The 16,874-nt window shown below is 34.0% G+C and overlaps 1 pseudogene; it reads right to left on the reverse strand.

Moving 5' to 3' along the window:
* Nucleotides 1–2,542: 2,542 nt before the first annotated feature.
* Nucleotides 2,543–16,874, reverse strand: part of LOC140516310 (coiled-coil domain-containing protein 186-like) — a 36,610-nt pseudogene continuing 22,278 nt past the window's right edge.

The raw sequence follows: 16,874 nt of genomic DNA on the forward strand, positions 1-16,874 counted from the left end.
GATTCAATTCCATTTAACCAACACATCCTACATGCCTACTGGAGGCAAGGTCTTGTGCCAGGTCCTGGGAGTACAGAGGTAATTATGACACAGATCCTGCTCTGCAGAAGCTTCCAATCTAAGTGAAGAAGTAACGATACAAAGGAGAAGAAGATAAAGGAAAAAGAGACCCAGGCAAAATACAATAAAAAATGAAGCAGATAATAATACCTGTTCTCCTCCTCCCCCCCCCCTCCACCCCTAGGGAGATCAGATGGGATGCTATTCCATGCAGCACACTGCATGACACTCAGGGTAGAAGGGAGAGCCTAGTGTTCTTTTTTAATTATTAATTAATTAATTAATGTATTTTGAGTTTTCAACATTCACTTTCACAAGTTTTAAATTTTCTCTACTTCCCTTGCCCGCAGCCCCAAGATGGCATCAATCTGATATAAGAGCCTAGTTTTCTTAGATAAGACATGGTCCCTGCCCTCATGGAAGACATAGTCCAAAAGGCAAAGAGGAGTTTACTCATCCCCAGAAACTGCTGCTAGCTCGAACAGGGAAATATCCACTGATCATTTTGAAGTCAAGTCCATCTGACCAGGATGAGGTGAGGTTAAAAGTTGTACCCTTTGTTGGGACACCACAGTAGGTATATTTGGAAAGAATTGGCAAGATCTATCTTGCCTGTCTCATCGCTGGGTTCTCAGGGTCAAAGGCAATAATTACATACCCATGGCTCACAACACATTTTCTGCACTGGCCAAAGCTGCCAATAAGATAGACAGTATTTAAGGGCTACAAGGATCATTAAGGTACCACCTGGGAGTCATAATAATAATAGTTCCCTACATTTGTCCATCATTTTACAGCCTCCCTTGAACATCCATAACTACAATTGGTCTTCATGACAAGCAAGGGTGGAGAAAGTAGACAGGCATAATTATTCTCATTGTATGTGCAGGAGAGAACTGAGGCCCAGAGAGATAAACTGTCTTACCCACAATCACACAGCTTTTCAGAGGCAGAGGTGTGTCCAGAAGTCAGGCCTGCTGTGCTGTTTCTATAACACAGTGTCAATGAACTTTTTTCTCTGGAACTTCCAGCAAGGTATCTATTGTCCGAAATCAGCACTATCGTTAGGAAAACCTTATAGTTCTCATCTCATGATTACAAAGTCACGATCCATAGATTTAAGAATCAGAGACATTTAGGACCAGCAGAAACCTTCAATCAACCCTCTTCTTTTGCAAGTGAAACCCAGCAAATTTACTTAAGGTCATCCAGTAATTCAGTAGCAAAAGCAACTTCATGGCATCAAAGGAGAGGATTATTATATTCCTATTTCTTCTATTTTATGGACAGAGACTCTGATGCCCAGATTTGCTTCCTATCATTACATTAAAAAGCAATTGGAACTAGGAACCAAATTCTCCGTTAAGGTGTTTTTACAGGGAAAAGGTCAATGCCTAACTCAAACTTCTAGATTATTTTCAGCCTCAGTGACATTTGTTCAAAATAAACATAAATTGACCCAATGTAAATCTTTTTCTTTCAGGCAAGCTGAGACATTATTCACCAGGAGGGCACTTTGCAAAGTCAAAGCAATGGCGTCTGGTCCATCTAATTTCCAGAGGTTCCTGTGAATGTGAGATCACTTGGAAGAATTTCCTGGTGCTTAAAAGGGTCTATTTGTGCAACTTATTTAAAGAGTATTTTAACTTTCAAGCCTGACATTTGCTTAATGAAATAAGTGAAACAAACAGGGTCCTTTACTATCTTAGCTATCTATGAGTCTTTCCTGATTGTGTCTGAAAGGGACCTTAGAGGACAGCTAATCCAAACTCTCCGTTTTACAGATTAGCAAAATGAGTCTCAGAGAAAGGAAATGATTTGTTTGAGGTCACAGTTGGTTAGTGTTATATCTCAGGTTACAATTTCAACTTAAGAAAAAAATACAGAGGAGACAGAAGGCATGGTGCAATGTAAAGATCTCCAAAATAGGGACCTAGATTCCAGAAAATCTAGGTTCCAGTTCTAGCTCTGCAACAAATGGCCTAGGTGACCTTGGGCAAGTCATCTTCCCTCTCTAGGCCTCAGCTTTTCTATTTGCAGAATGAGGGAGTTGGATTAGATCATTTCTAAGGTTTTCCTAGCTCTGACATTCAAAGACCCTTTGAGAGGAATGTCAATTTTGTCAAATAAGAGCATCATCTAAAAATATAAAAAGGTAGCTAGGTGGTTAGAGTTCTAGGCCTGGAATCTGGAAAATCTGAATTCAATTTCTGCCTCAGACTCATATCAGCTGTGTGACCCCTTGTAAGTCACTTAACCCCTGTTTGCCCCAGTTTCCTTATCTATAAAGTGGGGATTATAATAATCCCCTCCTCTCAGGGTTGTTTTGAGGATCAAATGCAATAATATTAGTAAAGTGCTTTGCAAGTCCTAAATCTCCATTTCAATGCTAGCTATCATTTTCATTAATAATATTGATGAGCATAACAACAGGGGCTGCTGGCACTTGACAAGAACACTTAGAAATGTGCATCTGAAAGTTTTAGAGTTGAAAAGACTTTTTGAGGTCATCCAATCTGAATTCTTTTTTCTTTTTCTAGAAATGAGAAAACCAAATCCCAGAGAAGGGAAATTAATTTCCAGTCATCACACCAATTGCAGGCAATAGGGCCTCTGACTCCAAACACATTGTACTTTTGAGGTCATTTTGATCTTCAAGAACAAAGAACAACAATCAGCTAATTTTCCATTACATCGAGGTATCTCTATTTGAATTGGTACCTTTATGAATCTACTATTAAATAACCAAAGCACATGGGCATATATTTGGTGTTTACTTATCCGGGTACATGATGTCTCCCTGCAATAGAACATAAGGTCCATAAGGAAAAATACTGTTCATTTTTTGCCTTTACATACCTAATCACTTAGCACATAGTAGATACTTAATGAACTTCTTCAGACAAGTTTTCAATTTCTTGTTTACCTCTAAAAAAAAGTGCCATTAGTGAAAAAATATACAACGATTGCTGAAAGACACTGTTCTTAAAATTTTTATCTACCATCGAGCTCTATCAAGGCCAAATAATAAACCATTCAGTTTTTCAGATATTCTTAAGGAAAAGATTATGTACTTATACTAGTATGAAAAAGACAAGAAATGGGAAAAAAATATAAAATCATGCTGCCATAATAATAACTACTATAGTCATTACCAAAAAATATAATTTTCATCTTAGCTTTCGTGGATAGAACACTGGGTCTCAACTCAGTAAGACCTTCGTTCAAATATGGCTTCAAACACTTACAGATTTTAAATTGCTGGGCAAATTATTTAACTTTTGCTTGTCCCTCATCTGTAAAATGAGGATGATAATAATAGTGCCTCTTCCAGGGTTGTTGTGAGGACTAAATGACAAAACATGTAAAGCAGTTTTCAGACTTTAAAAATGCTATATAAATGCTATCTATTACTATTGTTACATAAAAATTACAAGAAATTTCTCAAACACTCTCCTAAAAGAGTTCAAATGAAGGCAGGAATTTTAGAAATCATTTTGACTTATGGTACCTCACAGTAAGGAAATGTTGATATAACAAAGGGATAGACATGGAAAACAGTGATGAACCTATGAGTGTTACAAATTAAAATTGACAGAATACTCATTTTAAGCAGAGTTGACAAATGTTGATTCTGAAAATGCCCATTTCACTTAATTCATCTCTACTGAGTAATTAATCATAAAATATGCCCCACAAATAGAAAAAAAATCTAATGATAAATACAAATTAAAGTTTCTTATTTAATACCTTTGAAGCTGGTCCTGTACCTGCTCTACAATTTTAGCTTCAACGAATTTTGAATTTCAGCTTTTTGGCGATTAATAATCTCTTTATATTTGGATAATTCATCTTCTATTCTTAACCGTTCATCTTCTAGACACTTCACCTGCCAAATAAGCATGTTACATGATATTCTTTTGTTTCTTATAAAAATTCATTGTAGTGACTATATATTAATATTCTATAAATACTCCAGGCAGTGTGGTATAGTTGTGAAAAAAAACAAAATGAGGAAAGAGATCAGGATTCTAGTTCCATTTCTATCAGTAAGTACTATTTGTGTCCTTTTTTAGGTAAATCACTTAATTCCTAATTGTTTCTTCATCTCTAAAAAAGAGCATTAATACTTGCCCTAGTCAAAGAATTATTGTACAGTGAGACTCAGATGAAATAATGTATACGAAAATACTTTGAAGTTACAAAGTGCTATATAGATTCAAGACAGTGTTTTGAAAGGATAGACTAATTTTGAAAAGGATAACAGCTTTAACTATGTATTTCACAATAAATAGGATGCATATTAGAGGAAAAAGTCATATTATTTTTTTAAAATGAGGTATGTAGATACTATGTATTCGATTTGCCAGACTATTAGAAATTAAAGTGGCATTAACATATTCAGGGGAATTGTAGGGAAGGGTCTTTGTAGTCTTAATGAAAAATTTTCCCCCTACAACTATTAAGGGCTCAGATACCTTATCAGTTGACTGGCTATCAACACTGTTTCTAAGTCAAATGCCTAAAACCAAATCGTTAATATTATATATTGGCTTAAGTGCATTTGGAAATGGGTATAATATTCTAAAACACACTAGTGGCAAAAACTTTAAACAAGCACAGAACAGGACTGTATTTTATTATTCAAGAAGGCCTATTCTGTCGTATAATGATGTCTCTGCAATTCCCACCTCTCCTCCAACCTACTCCCATCACTGCAAAACAATCAAACAAACAAATAAGATTCATGATCAAAATTTAAAATGCTACTTTATTCTCTCTTTGGCCCAATGATAACTAAGTCAATTACCTTTGTTTTTAGTATCCATAGCTCATCCATACCCTCCTTAAATGTCCACTTCAAATCTTCTAGTTCTTTTGTTTTCGCACGATGCACCTTGTCAAATTTTAAAAAGGAGATCACAATAAACATCACGAACCAATTAACTTGTGCCAAACACTTTGCCTGCTCTTTGTAATAGGCAGAAACCATTTTTGCAAAGGAAGCTGTCCTGACTTTCTGCATTTGTTATGTGGTAGAAGATATGCACAGAACATAAGCATTCACCTCTAGCTGATCAGATTTTTCTTGCATTTGTTTTTCTAGCTCTCCTTTGGTGACTTTAAGCTTTGCGTCTAATTCATTTGATTTAATTTCTTCTGACTCCTGGTGGAAGAGAATGAAAAGAAAAAACAAGAATTTAATTTTTAAGTTTCACACTTTCAAAAGTATAAAAAGCTTTGCTACTATATTTTGTTATTTGTTGAAATCATTTAACCAATGTTTTACTTTAATACAGCTATAAGTAAAACTTTAACACAGTGCCTATTCTACAAGATATCAATAAGTGCAATTTTTAGAGAATTTAGGATTTACATATACTTTATAGATATCTCATTGGATCTTTGCAGCATCCCTTTGAAGTAGGTGTTGTTATCCTCATTTTATTGATAAGTTAACTATGTCTGAAAGAGGTTAAGTGACTTGCCAAGAGTAACACAGTTACTAAGAGGTTAGAAATAGGATTGAAAATCCCAGATCTGTGCTTCCAAGTCGAATGCTCTTTTCACTGTACCATGCTGCCACTACATGGAAATATTTCAGATGAGCACTGAAACATTTGTATGAAATTTTTAGATCTATTTAAAAAATTGTTTTAAAAAATTTCATATATTCTTCACTCCATGTTTTTCCTCTAACAAGTTGTTTTCTTTTCCCAAGAACACTCTAAAGTGCAACTTTACGTCCTAGGGACATTAATGTAAAGAACAGCCTATTTTATTAGAAAATGCCTGCGGAAATACATTCAATATATAAGCATAGAAAATTAAAAAAAAAAGAATATTGTTAATTTTCCTTATTTGGTTGGTGAAGGAGCAATGTGTGCTTGATATGCTGTTATCATTTCTTGACAATTTTTCTGTATTTGATCTGCCTCTTCTTTGGACTGAGTTAATTTTATTGTTGTTTCTTTAAGTTTATCTTTGGTTTCCTGAAACAAAAAAGAGAAAACAAACAAAAATAATGCTAATAAAGTTAACTGAAGTAGCACTGAATCAGAAGTTGAGAGGTCTGTATTTTAGCCCAGCCAGGTTCTGCCATATTCTATTAGTTTTGTGACCCTGGGATAGACAATTAACCTGTCTGGGTATCTATTTCCTCTCCTGGGGGCTGAATCAGATAATCAGATAATCTTTAAAACCCATTCAGTTCCAATGTTACATTATTCTAACGTTTAATTTCACAAAGATCTCAATGAAAATTGGAATTGGAACATTCAAAAGTTAATTGGTAAAATTATACCATTTATTTAAGAGCTATGTCCTTAATTCCGACCTTTTGAAATGTGATGGCGAAGTGCAATCTAAAATAAAATAGGAAAGTTCAAAAATGAAACATTGGATTTCTACTTCAAAATGCACACTAAAAACCACTTCTTAATAAGTGCCATCATCAGAAAACTATTGCCAAGCCTTAAGTGGTCAAAGTTCAATAGTCACTCTTATGATGCAGAAAGATCTAATCGGAAAATGTATATTTTAAGTAGCAAATGCATCTGGAGTATAAATGTCCATTTGAAATTTTGCATAAAATAATTCTAAGAAACTGAACCTATTAATTCAATTGCTTTACACAATTCCCCTCCCCGCCACTGGTCAACATTACTGATGTTTATCAGGTTCTGCCGTCTGATTATAAATTAGAAGCTTAATGCTATCAATAGCTTTATAATAAATCTGAAGATTTGTTGAAGTCGTTATTTTTTTAAATCTGTCTTTTAATAGTAAGGATAGAAAAAGCATTTAAAGTTTAATTTTTTTAATGGGAAATCATACTGAGTGGAATGTAATATCTAGATGGTTTAATATAAAAAATCTCCAAATAACTAGCTTTCCTTATACACACATAACTGTATAGTATGTCCAATATACCACGATGTTAAGGTTTTGGCATCATTACCCATTACTGTATTTGAGAGCAAAACATATTAGATTATTATTACACCATGTTATCATACCAACCTTGTGCGAATCTATTTCTGTTTTTAATTGTTTTGTGCTCATTTTGCTTTGATGATGTGAGTGTTGATATCTTCCTTCAACTTCTTGATTTCTCTGCTCATTCTAGTGGCATCCCTTTCCTAAAATAGAATGCTATTAGTTCATGCTTTCGCTTTTCTATTTAAGGCAATGAATTAATTACTACACATTTTACATACATATAAAGATCAACTATAAGAATGTTTCTAGAGTAATGACTCTGAGTTAGTTACCCTAACTCAGATTTTCTTAACCTTTTAGGTATCATGGATCCCTTAGGAAGTCTAGTAAGCCTATGGAACTCTTCTTGAAATATGCTTTAAATGCATAAAATGCATATGACCAATTATATTATGATATAGTTCTAATTATTTTTTAGAAGTTCATGGATTTCACATCAAGAATCCTTGCTCTAACTTGTCAGTAAATAGTAACGTAAAATTAAAATCTTTCAATGAGGTTTAATGAATTTAGTGGTCAAGATGAAACCACACACACACACACACACACACACACACACAAACTGATTGTATGTATGCCCATTATTTATAAGTTAAAGTTATTAAAATGAAGCTGAATGAAACAAGTAGAATAATGATAACTCTTAGTTGAGAAACTCTCAGATTATACCATAAATTCCTGTATTCTTTTAAAATACCTTTAGCCTTTTCATAAGACTTAGTAATTTTTGCTGCCTAATCCAGACTCAAACATGTCCTAAAAACTTCAGTCTAAATTTTCTTCATATATTAAATAAAATTCTCCTTCTACTTTGACACCCCTTTAAGAAGTTAACCCTGGGTTCTGGTAAGCTGTCAGTGGACTGCTATTTCTATCTAGTCTTAAAAAGCTGAAAAGTATGGACTACTTACACATTATATGAACAAATTTTATTATCTGATGAGCAGGCTAGCTCAATTTAAAAAGACTCCTCACAGGAAGTAGCTGACCACAGGGAGACAAATGTCTTTGGCCATAGCAATTCATAAAACTACCTGCAGTAGTGATGCAATCTTAGGTTTCTTTGAGAATGGAGAATTATAAAAAAACAATTTTAAATCAACCCACAAGAGGGCGGCAAAATTTACAAATTAGAAAAGTAGAATGACTACTGACATTTAAATTTAATACACCATTTGTGTTGAAAGTATGTGCATATCACATCCTTCTATTTCTTTCCAACTATAAAAAGTTAAAATGACATACGAAATGAATTTTTTTAGAATTTCTGTGAACAACTGGATGCATTTCTTACCTAAAACTTATCTAGTTAAAGTAAACATAATAATTACTACATCGGTATGATAATGATCTTCCCGTTAGTTTTTACTACGAAATTTCATTGTTATAAAATGAGGCCATATTTTGGTACATTATTGATGAAATCCTTTGGTAAGACATTCAAAGATGAACAAAATGCTGAATATGGCTAAAATGCTCTATAATGAGATTGTGGTCTAATTAAATAAATTCTTAAAGTAAGTCACACGTGAATGATGTTATTTATGTCCCCCATAAATGATCAAATTGGAAACTTAACCTTGGAACACAAAAGAAAATTTACAACATTAATATTTATAGGTGAAAAATGCCTGTAAGGAAGAAATGGTTATTTTCTGAATAATATTAACCAGTATTCCATGCTAGCACATCAAAATTACTATGGGCAAGATTAGAATGCTAACTTAGTAAAGAGGCAAATTTGGGGAGACAGGCTAATAGAAAATATATTCAAGTTTTTTAAAATTGTTAAGTTTTGATTATATGACTATTAATTACCATAAATGCCGAAGATGGCAAAGTTCTTATCTAACCTACAAAAACACTCTACACCTTAGTTTTACTGAGCTGGTAGCCTTCCTATTTCTTGAGAAAGCTGTTTAACTTTGTTAACATGCTTCTCAATTTCTTTATTTGCATCTCTGACTTTTCTCTCAAGTCCCTCCTTTTCTTTCCAAGATCTAAAGTTTCTTTTTCACCTTTGACATACTTCATCACCATTGTTTCTTTTTCTTGGTGAGCCTATTCACATTTCTTGTTTGCCTTTATTTTAATATTATTTTGAATTAAAAAGGAGTTTTACATTAGACATTTTCATTTATCTTTTATTTATTAACGTAAGGTAAGAAAACAAGGCTAAATATTTGGAATTATACCAAAGTTTTTAATTTGATATTAAAAAAATCCTTAAAAACTCAATACCACATCTAGCAACCTGTTTTACCATTACATTGCCAAAATACTTTTCAGTTCTTTGGTATGCCATTGTTACCAACATTCCTGACATGAAGATATTTATATAACAAATTATTTAAAAGGCAATTTCAACAGAGAAAGTCATATTATAACATATATTTTCTCCCTCTGCTCTTCCCTTTACCTGAAGAGCTCTCCAATCAATTACTCTTTAAATTTTCAATAATATCTTTTGTTTTCACATTCCCTTCATTTTCAAATTAATCCTTCCCTCCTCCCAAACCCAGAGAACCATCTCCTGTAACAAAGAATAAAAAAGAGAAAAAAACCCAGCAGTTTGGCAAAAGTGACATCATCAGCTGATTTTAATCGTATATGCAATGTTCCATACTCCTTGGTCCCCATCTCCCACAAAAGAGAGGGCAGGTACTTTTCCCCCATTTTTCTTTAATTCTGCAATTTATTGTTAGAAGTACTACTATGCTTGAAATGCAGCCTGTAACACTTGCTGCCTGTCATTCCCAAGGACATGGATCAGGGTCCTGGGAGGAAAAAAAGGATTAATTTGGAAATGAAAGGAATTTAAACACAAAAGATAATAAGATGGGTTGGGAGCTGCTTAAATAGATGGAGTTTCTGCACTAGGGGTTTCCCACTCAAAAATCAAAATAAAATCCAAAATAAAATTCAAAATCACACACTCTTCATGAACTCACAGATGTAGCAGACGGCCTGCATCCCTACACAGCTCGGTGAAGTGGTTGAAGAAAAGAGACACGGGAGGCGGGAAAAGATAGACCAGTTCCATTTATTGATCTGAGGGTCAAGGTATTTATAGACAGAAACTGCAAGTCCACATGACATTCTGCTCTTGTCTCCTGTCCCAGTGATTTGGCCAGTCTTATTGTCTTTAAAGACTGTTAGCGTAGAGGGCCTCTATTTTACATATCCCTTGTTTTCTGTAATTCTCTTGTTTGTCTGAGACACCAACATCTGGGGATGTGGCATGCAGAGACATTCCAGAAGATAATGAGCACAGTCTCAAAGAACATTTTCCCCGAAGGTCTTTCCTGATCTTGTCAACAGCACTCCACCCTGGCCCTCAACACACAAATACTTTCATAGCAACTTGATTGAATGTGTGAAAAGTGTCCGTTAATATTAGCTAAGTTTTTTTCTGTTCCCTCATTTGTAAAGTGAGGGGATTGAATTAGGTCATTTCTAAGATCTCTTCCAACTCTGATTCTATGTTCATTTAGGTGAGCTCCACATTTACAAGCTTTAGACAATGCGGCTAGAACTTTTATACTTAACCAGCCCTCTTTTAAAACAAACTCATTCTTACAGAATTTCTACCTTGGAAGTTAAGATGGGGCACTCATTTCAAAGCAGTTAAGTGACTTATCTAGAGTCACACAACTAGTAAGAACTGAACTCAGGTTTTTTGATTCCAAATCTAGTCTTTTATGAAGCAGGATGCTAGATCTCTAAGATCCCATCTCCTTGTTGTAAATCCTATGATACGAAGAATGGGTTTAATGAATTATGGATGGGAAACTATGCAGTTAAGAAAATCTGACAAAGTTCTGAAAATATTTAATTTAACCTCAGAACAATGGCTATCAGGCTACTATCTCAATTTTTCACTAAAAATGAAAATCAATCTGAGAATTTTTTTTTCTATAGGAATATCTTTTTTTAATAGTGGAATTCAATTGAGGAAATTAGGACTTACATTTTGTACATTTATTTTATAGTCAATTTTGCTTAAAATCTTAAAAAGTTTTGATATCCTTTGCTTTATATAATACTACTTTAAACAAGGAAGTAATGACTTAAAATTCAGTGTGACTAGCAAATGAAACGTGAATGTTCCAAATATATGTTTATAACATGAAGAAAAGGAATCAGATATCTATCTCACTCAATCCACCAGCATTTATTAAGCACCTAGTATGCGCAAGGCACTGTGAGCAGTGGGGGATTCAAAGAAACAAACAACTCTTATTCTCCAGGAGCTTACAATCTAATGGGAGAGGCAATACATATACACGTATCCACACTATGTAAATGTAAAATAAGAAGAAGTAGGAGGTGTTCTTTTCAAAGTTAGGAGGCAGGGCACTATCGCCCTTGAGGATGGGGCGGGGTGGGGAGAGTCAAGAAACGATTCATGCAAAAGGGGCTGCTTAAGTTTTATCCTGAAAGAGGATTCTTTGAAGTTTTGTCTGTGGAGGCGAAGCACTTGTAAGCCTGGAGTATGGTCCGGAGAAAGACAAGGAAAATGAGATAAGGATGGGCAGTAATGTCCAATGATAATTTGGGGCCAGGTTCTGAAGAAGTTTAAAAGAGGAGTTCAGCATTTGATCCAACAGACCACAAAGAACCACTGGTAGCTGACATGCTCGGACCCACGTTTGGCAGATGTGTAAAGGATAGAATGGAATCAGGAGAAAATAAACACAAAGAGGCTGTTGCAATGAGGCACGTGAGAAGTGGATATCTGAAAAAAGTGGTGGCTATGTGAAGAAGACGTGGCAAAATCTGGCAACTCACTGGAGATGTGGTTAGGAAGGAAGAGTGAGGAGCTGAAGATGACACTATATTTAGGAACCTGAGATGAAAGAATGATGGTATCTTTGACAGAAATAGTAAGTTTAATAGATGGGTAGGTAGGAAGATACAAGTTCTATTTTGGACATGTGGAAGTTGAGATAAACATAATAGTTACTCTTCAGGTTTTTATTTGCTTATACTGTCATCAAAAAGTGTTTGTTATCTAGGGTATGCCCCAAATCAAATTGAGTAAATGAAATGACTCATTTTCAAAAATTAAATATTAGATCACTGTCATCTTCACAAGTGGAGTCATCATGTTACAATATACAAAAAAAAACTTAATTTCGAGGTAACTTTTCAGAGACAGTTTTTAAAAGGCGTAAGACATTGATTTGAAGCTCTTTACGAAAAGGGCCTACTCTACTTCTTTTTAGCCTCAGCATCTAGTACAGCATCTGACAAATAGTAGGCACTTAATAAATGCTTGCTGAATGATTGATAATGGCATAATCTGGCATAATGATAATTTTCAAGCACCCATAGAAAATTCTTTCAGTCATGATCTCACACTGATTTCTCCTTCACAAAGCATCTAGCATATTTCAAAGCTACTTCGACCCCTAAATACAAAGTAAATGGAAGAATAAATCATCTGAAAATGCACTGTAATCAAACATCCCCAAACTAAATATGCATCTTATATTACTAAAGTTTTGGATATTCCTCACCTGACAAATTATGGGATAGCTTACCTTGGACTTCTCCTCAAGGTCCTCCCTAAAGCCCTCCTCCCATCACTCTAGACTACCAGACCACCCCCAGATCCCTCCTACAGTCTTTTCTGTTTTTAAGTTCCATCTTGCCTCCATAAAGGAGCTCAGATTCAATCCAGCTCAGACTCTGTCTAGCTGGGATTCTATCTGGCCCGCTTGTGAATACAGGTGTTACAAGTGCTTGGGTTCCTTAAGAATCAACCCAGTAAGGCAAATCTTTAATAAACTTTGCATTCTTTGGCTTCAAGAAGCCCTGAGTCGAATTCATTCGAGCAGGATTCGGCATGTCGGTATTTAGGTCCCTAGCACCCCTCAACCTAATCAGCTGCAGTATATTGTGTTACAAGTTTTGCTTTGGAAATGTTAATGTCTTTATTGAGTTCTCCTATTCTTGTTTCTAACTGTAAATATTTCTAAATTATTCTTATACAGTAATTTAAAACTACCATAAATATTTAAACAAATTATATGAAATGATGTCACAAAGGAAAAACTACACTCAATAGTCTAGATGTAAAAAGTAAAATTAAAGCAATGCCATGTTATTAGTTTGTGCTTTCTGGGACTCAGTTTCTCATATGTAAAATGGGGATAAAGTATCTCTATTGTACCTCAGATGGTGTTGTGAGACTCAAATGAGAATGTCTGTAAAAGCACTCTGTACACCTCAAAGTACTATACAAATATCAGTCACCTTATACAGTAAATGGTAAAAAAGGTATACATGCTAAAAAATTAACAAAACCTTTCTAGCTACAAGCATGATTTTCCAAATGTTAAAAATAAAAAGGTTATTTCAGTTTCCTCTTATAGGAAGTGGTCAAATTACCAGAAAGTTCATTAAAAAGAAGAGTCCTGGTTCTTTCCCATCTGGCCAGTGTGAATTTCCTAACCAACAGTATGAGAATCCTAACAGAAATAAGAATTCTGCCTGTCCGTTAAAATCTAGTTCTCATGGGACAAAATTCAAGCACAAAGAATAAGCATCCAAGTAAACAAAAATTTACAACTAGAGTGAACGCTCATTTATGCAAAAGTAGATTAGTTATACCAGATTAGCAAAGAATTAGTGCTTAAAAAAATATATTCTTATTTCCTTTCAAGAAGCCAGGTTAGGAGGGTAAGTAAAATAGAAAAAAAAGGTTTTACTTGAGCTTTAAACATTTCATGTGTTTCTGACCTCTCCCAAGAAGGGGACGAGAAAGGAGCACAGCCAAGAACCACTTTGCCTAGTGTTGAGCAGCAACAAAAACAGGTAGCATGGGAAAGAGTTGAACCAAGGCAGAAGAAAGTTAATTAGTCAGTTCTGAGGTAGAGCTTCATCATTTTTTTTTTAGAATTTATTACTGAAAACAATCTGCCCTGACTAGTAAGTTAATGGATTATGTTTAGACATTACTACAAAATGCATTCCAATATGTAAATGTTTAAATCAGTGCTTCTGAATTATTACTCTGCCACAATTAGCAGGAATTTAAATCACCTCTTATGAGCACCCATAAATAGGTGGCCCAATACAGAGAAACACAAGGACAATGATGAATAGAGGTAATATAGACATGAACCAATGAAACAAGGACGCAAAGGGATTTGTATTAGCAAAATAATCCCAAATCACATTTGCAGCTTCAAGGGGATCAAGATTTTCCTTGGAGGCCCGATCTATATCATTAGAAATCTGATTAAGATCTTCAATATGCTATTCCCCATATTCCATTCAAATGATTTCTAATCTTAGTCCAATTATGTAGAGAGCTATTATAATAGAAAGGAGTAATACAAATAGAAATGAACCTATAATCACATCTCATGGACAATCTTGTTTCAAGAACATCAACTTCGTTTCCCACCACCACAATAGTTTCCCTTAAAGCATCCATTAAGTGGTATGTACAGATAAACCAATTGATACAGAGGAACAATGCTGCCACAAAGCGTACAATGCCTAAACTAATGCAACTTGTACATCTTTTCTGTCTTACTTTCAACATCAACTGATTAAAAGTTTGATCAGATACAGACATGTACCAGCCTTTACTTTTGATAGGCATTAAAGCAAATCTAGGATGCATAATTACAAAAATAATGCTAGTATTAGCTATAGGAGAACCAATGCATTCAGTGATAGTACAATTAAAGCATGTTATATTCCATGTCCCTTGTTCTGACATATTTATGGTAACATTTTCCTTTTTCTCAACCATAAAAGTAAATTTTTCGAAGACAAAAAAAAAATACCTATGTCCTTTCATTTCTACAGCATCAAGCTGAGTAAAGCTGGACCTCATCTGAGCAAAATAGAGGAAAATCTGAATAAATTCAGTTTTATTGTAAAGGAAAAAGGGGTAGCATGAGACTCACTGATTCACCAAAAGGATTACTTCACATTACAAACTCCCCTCTACATAGTCAACACGCACAAAAATCCTTCTTACTATATATTGCATAAACTTAGGTATGCCTGTAGCCTATGACTTTAAAGCTAACTGTTTGTCTTTTACCTGTTTAATTCGGTTTATATGTTGTCTATCTGTTTCTGTTCTTTATTTAGTTCTCTTAGGTCATCTTTTTTTGTGGACAAATTTCTAAAATAAGTTCCTGAAGCTTCTTGTTTTCTTTAATTAACCTAAACATAAAAAGGACAGAATGTAGACAAAATATAAACCAAAAAGATAAAAACTGTTGCAAGGTACACATTTAAGGGGGTGTGGATTTCAATGTCAGGATTACAGCAAAATTTCTGTCTTTCAATCATCCTACTAACTGCCCCAAACCTCATTAACAAAATGTTCTGTGGCCATCATTATATAACATTTGCAGAAAGAATTTTACAAAAAGCAAATCAGGCAGGCTTTTTTGGTGCAGAGCTGTGAGTTGTTAATAATACTACTATGATATAACTATACAAAAGAAACCATATGCTCTTGAGTAAGTACCTAATATTACTGGGAATATTAATTGCATCCTTCATTTTCTTTCTATGTATGAGCTTAAATTAAAAACATGTATTACTGAATAATATTCCATTACAGTTATATGACTGTAATGTGAAAGTGGTGAAAAATGAAATACAAACATTTCCATATGTGATCCCTAGAGACAGGAAAAACTAAAGTCGATTTAAGTTCATTTTTATAGAATACAAGCTCCCTGAGATCAGAATTCTTCTGTTTGTGTGTCTGTATCCTCAGTGCCCAGCACAGAACCTTGCATTACAGAGGAAAGATAGATCTGTCATATTTGTTAAATTGAATCTTAAATTAATTCTGTTGAGGGCTCCTAATTATAATAGAAGGCAAATCTCAAAAATCAATGACATGATGAGAACCACAGAATAAGTGAAGAGTAAAAGCTTATATGTGTATGTAGATATATAGATATATATCTCGTTGGATATTTGAAAGATAAGCAACAAATGGTTCTGGTGTTTTGCAGAATAATGCCTGAAGCTACAAAATTTATCTGAATGACCTGATTTATACCAGAAAATAATGATACAAAATAACTGGCTAAATTTAAGGCAATTTTTAGGGGACTGAGATTTCTTAATCTTATTCATAGTTAATGCAATTAAATTTTATATACATATTAAAGATTTTTCATTGAGAGTTAAGAAAATTGATGTTAATTTGATCAATGAAAAACTAGCAATAAATCAGAGATTTTTCTAAGTTAACATACAACTAGCAGAAAAATATACTTAATTAAAAAACTTAAACAATGGCAAAAATTACTAAGAAATTTGAACTAAATGACAGCTAGTACAGTTAAACATTTTTAGAAATGATGTACAAAGAACTAAGCAATTTATCTTGGAAGAAATTTATCTAGAAATATTCTGCATAGACAAAATTAATCAGATTGAAAAAATAAATTAGATTCCTGAGGATCTACTTCATTCTTATTTTTAGACTAAAGAAATGATTTCTAAGTAATTTATATGAAACAAACCTTATTACAAAGTAAAAACATTAGTCTACACATTTATAGAACACCTGTTATATAATCACGGTCAGTCCTATGCTGGGTGCTGTGTGGAATATAAAAGGGGCCAGAACCTAGCCTTTAAAGAACTTAAAATGCAGTAAAAGGGGAAAAGTATGAATAATAAGTACAAATAAAAACAGTATAAGATGATTTGCTATAAATCTCAAGTGCAACAGATGATGGATATGACCAAAATCCTTAGGGGAATCAGATAACAGGATCATTTCTTATTAGAATTTTCAGGGAAAGCTTCATGAA

This window comes from Notamacropus eugenii, chromosome X (genome assembly GCF_028372415.1).
Source record: "Notamacropus eugenii isolate mMacEug1 chromosome X, mMacEug1.pri_v2, whole genome shotgun sequence".
Taxonomy (NCBI): Eukaryota; Metazoa; Chordata; class Mammalia; order Diprotodontia; family Macropodidae; genus Notamacropus; species Notamacropus eugenii.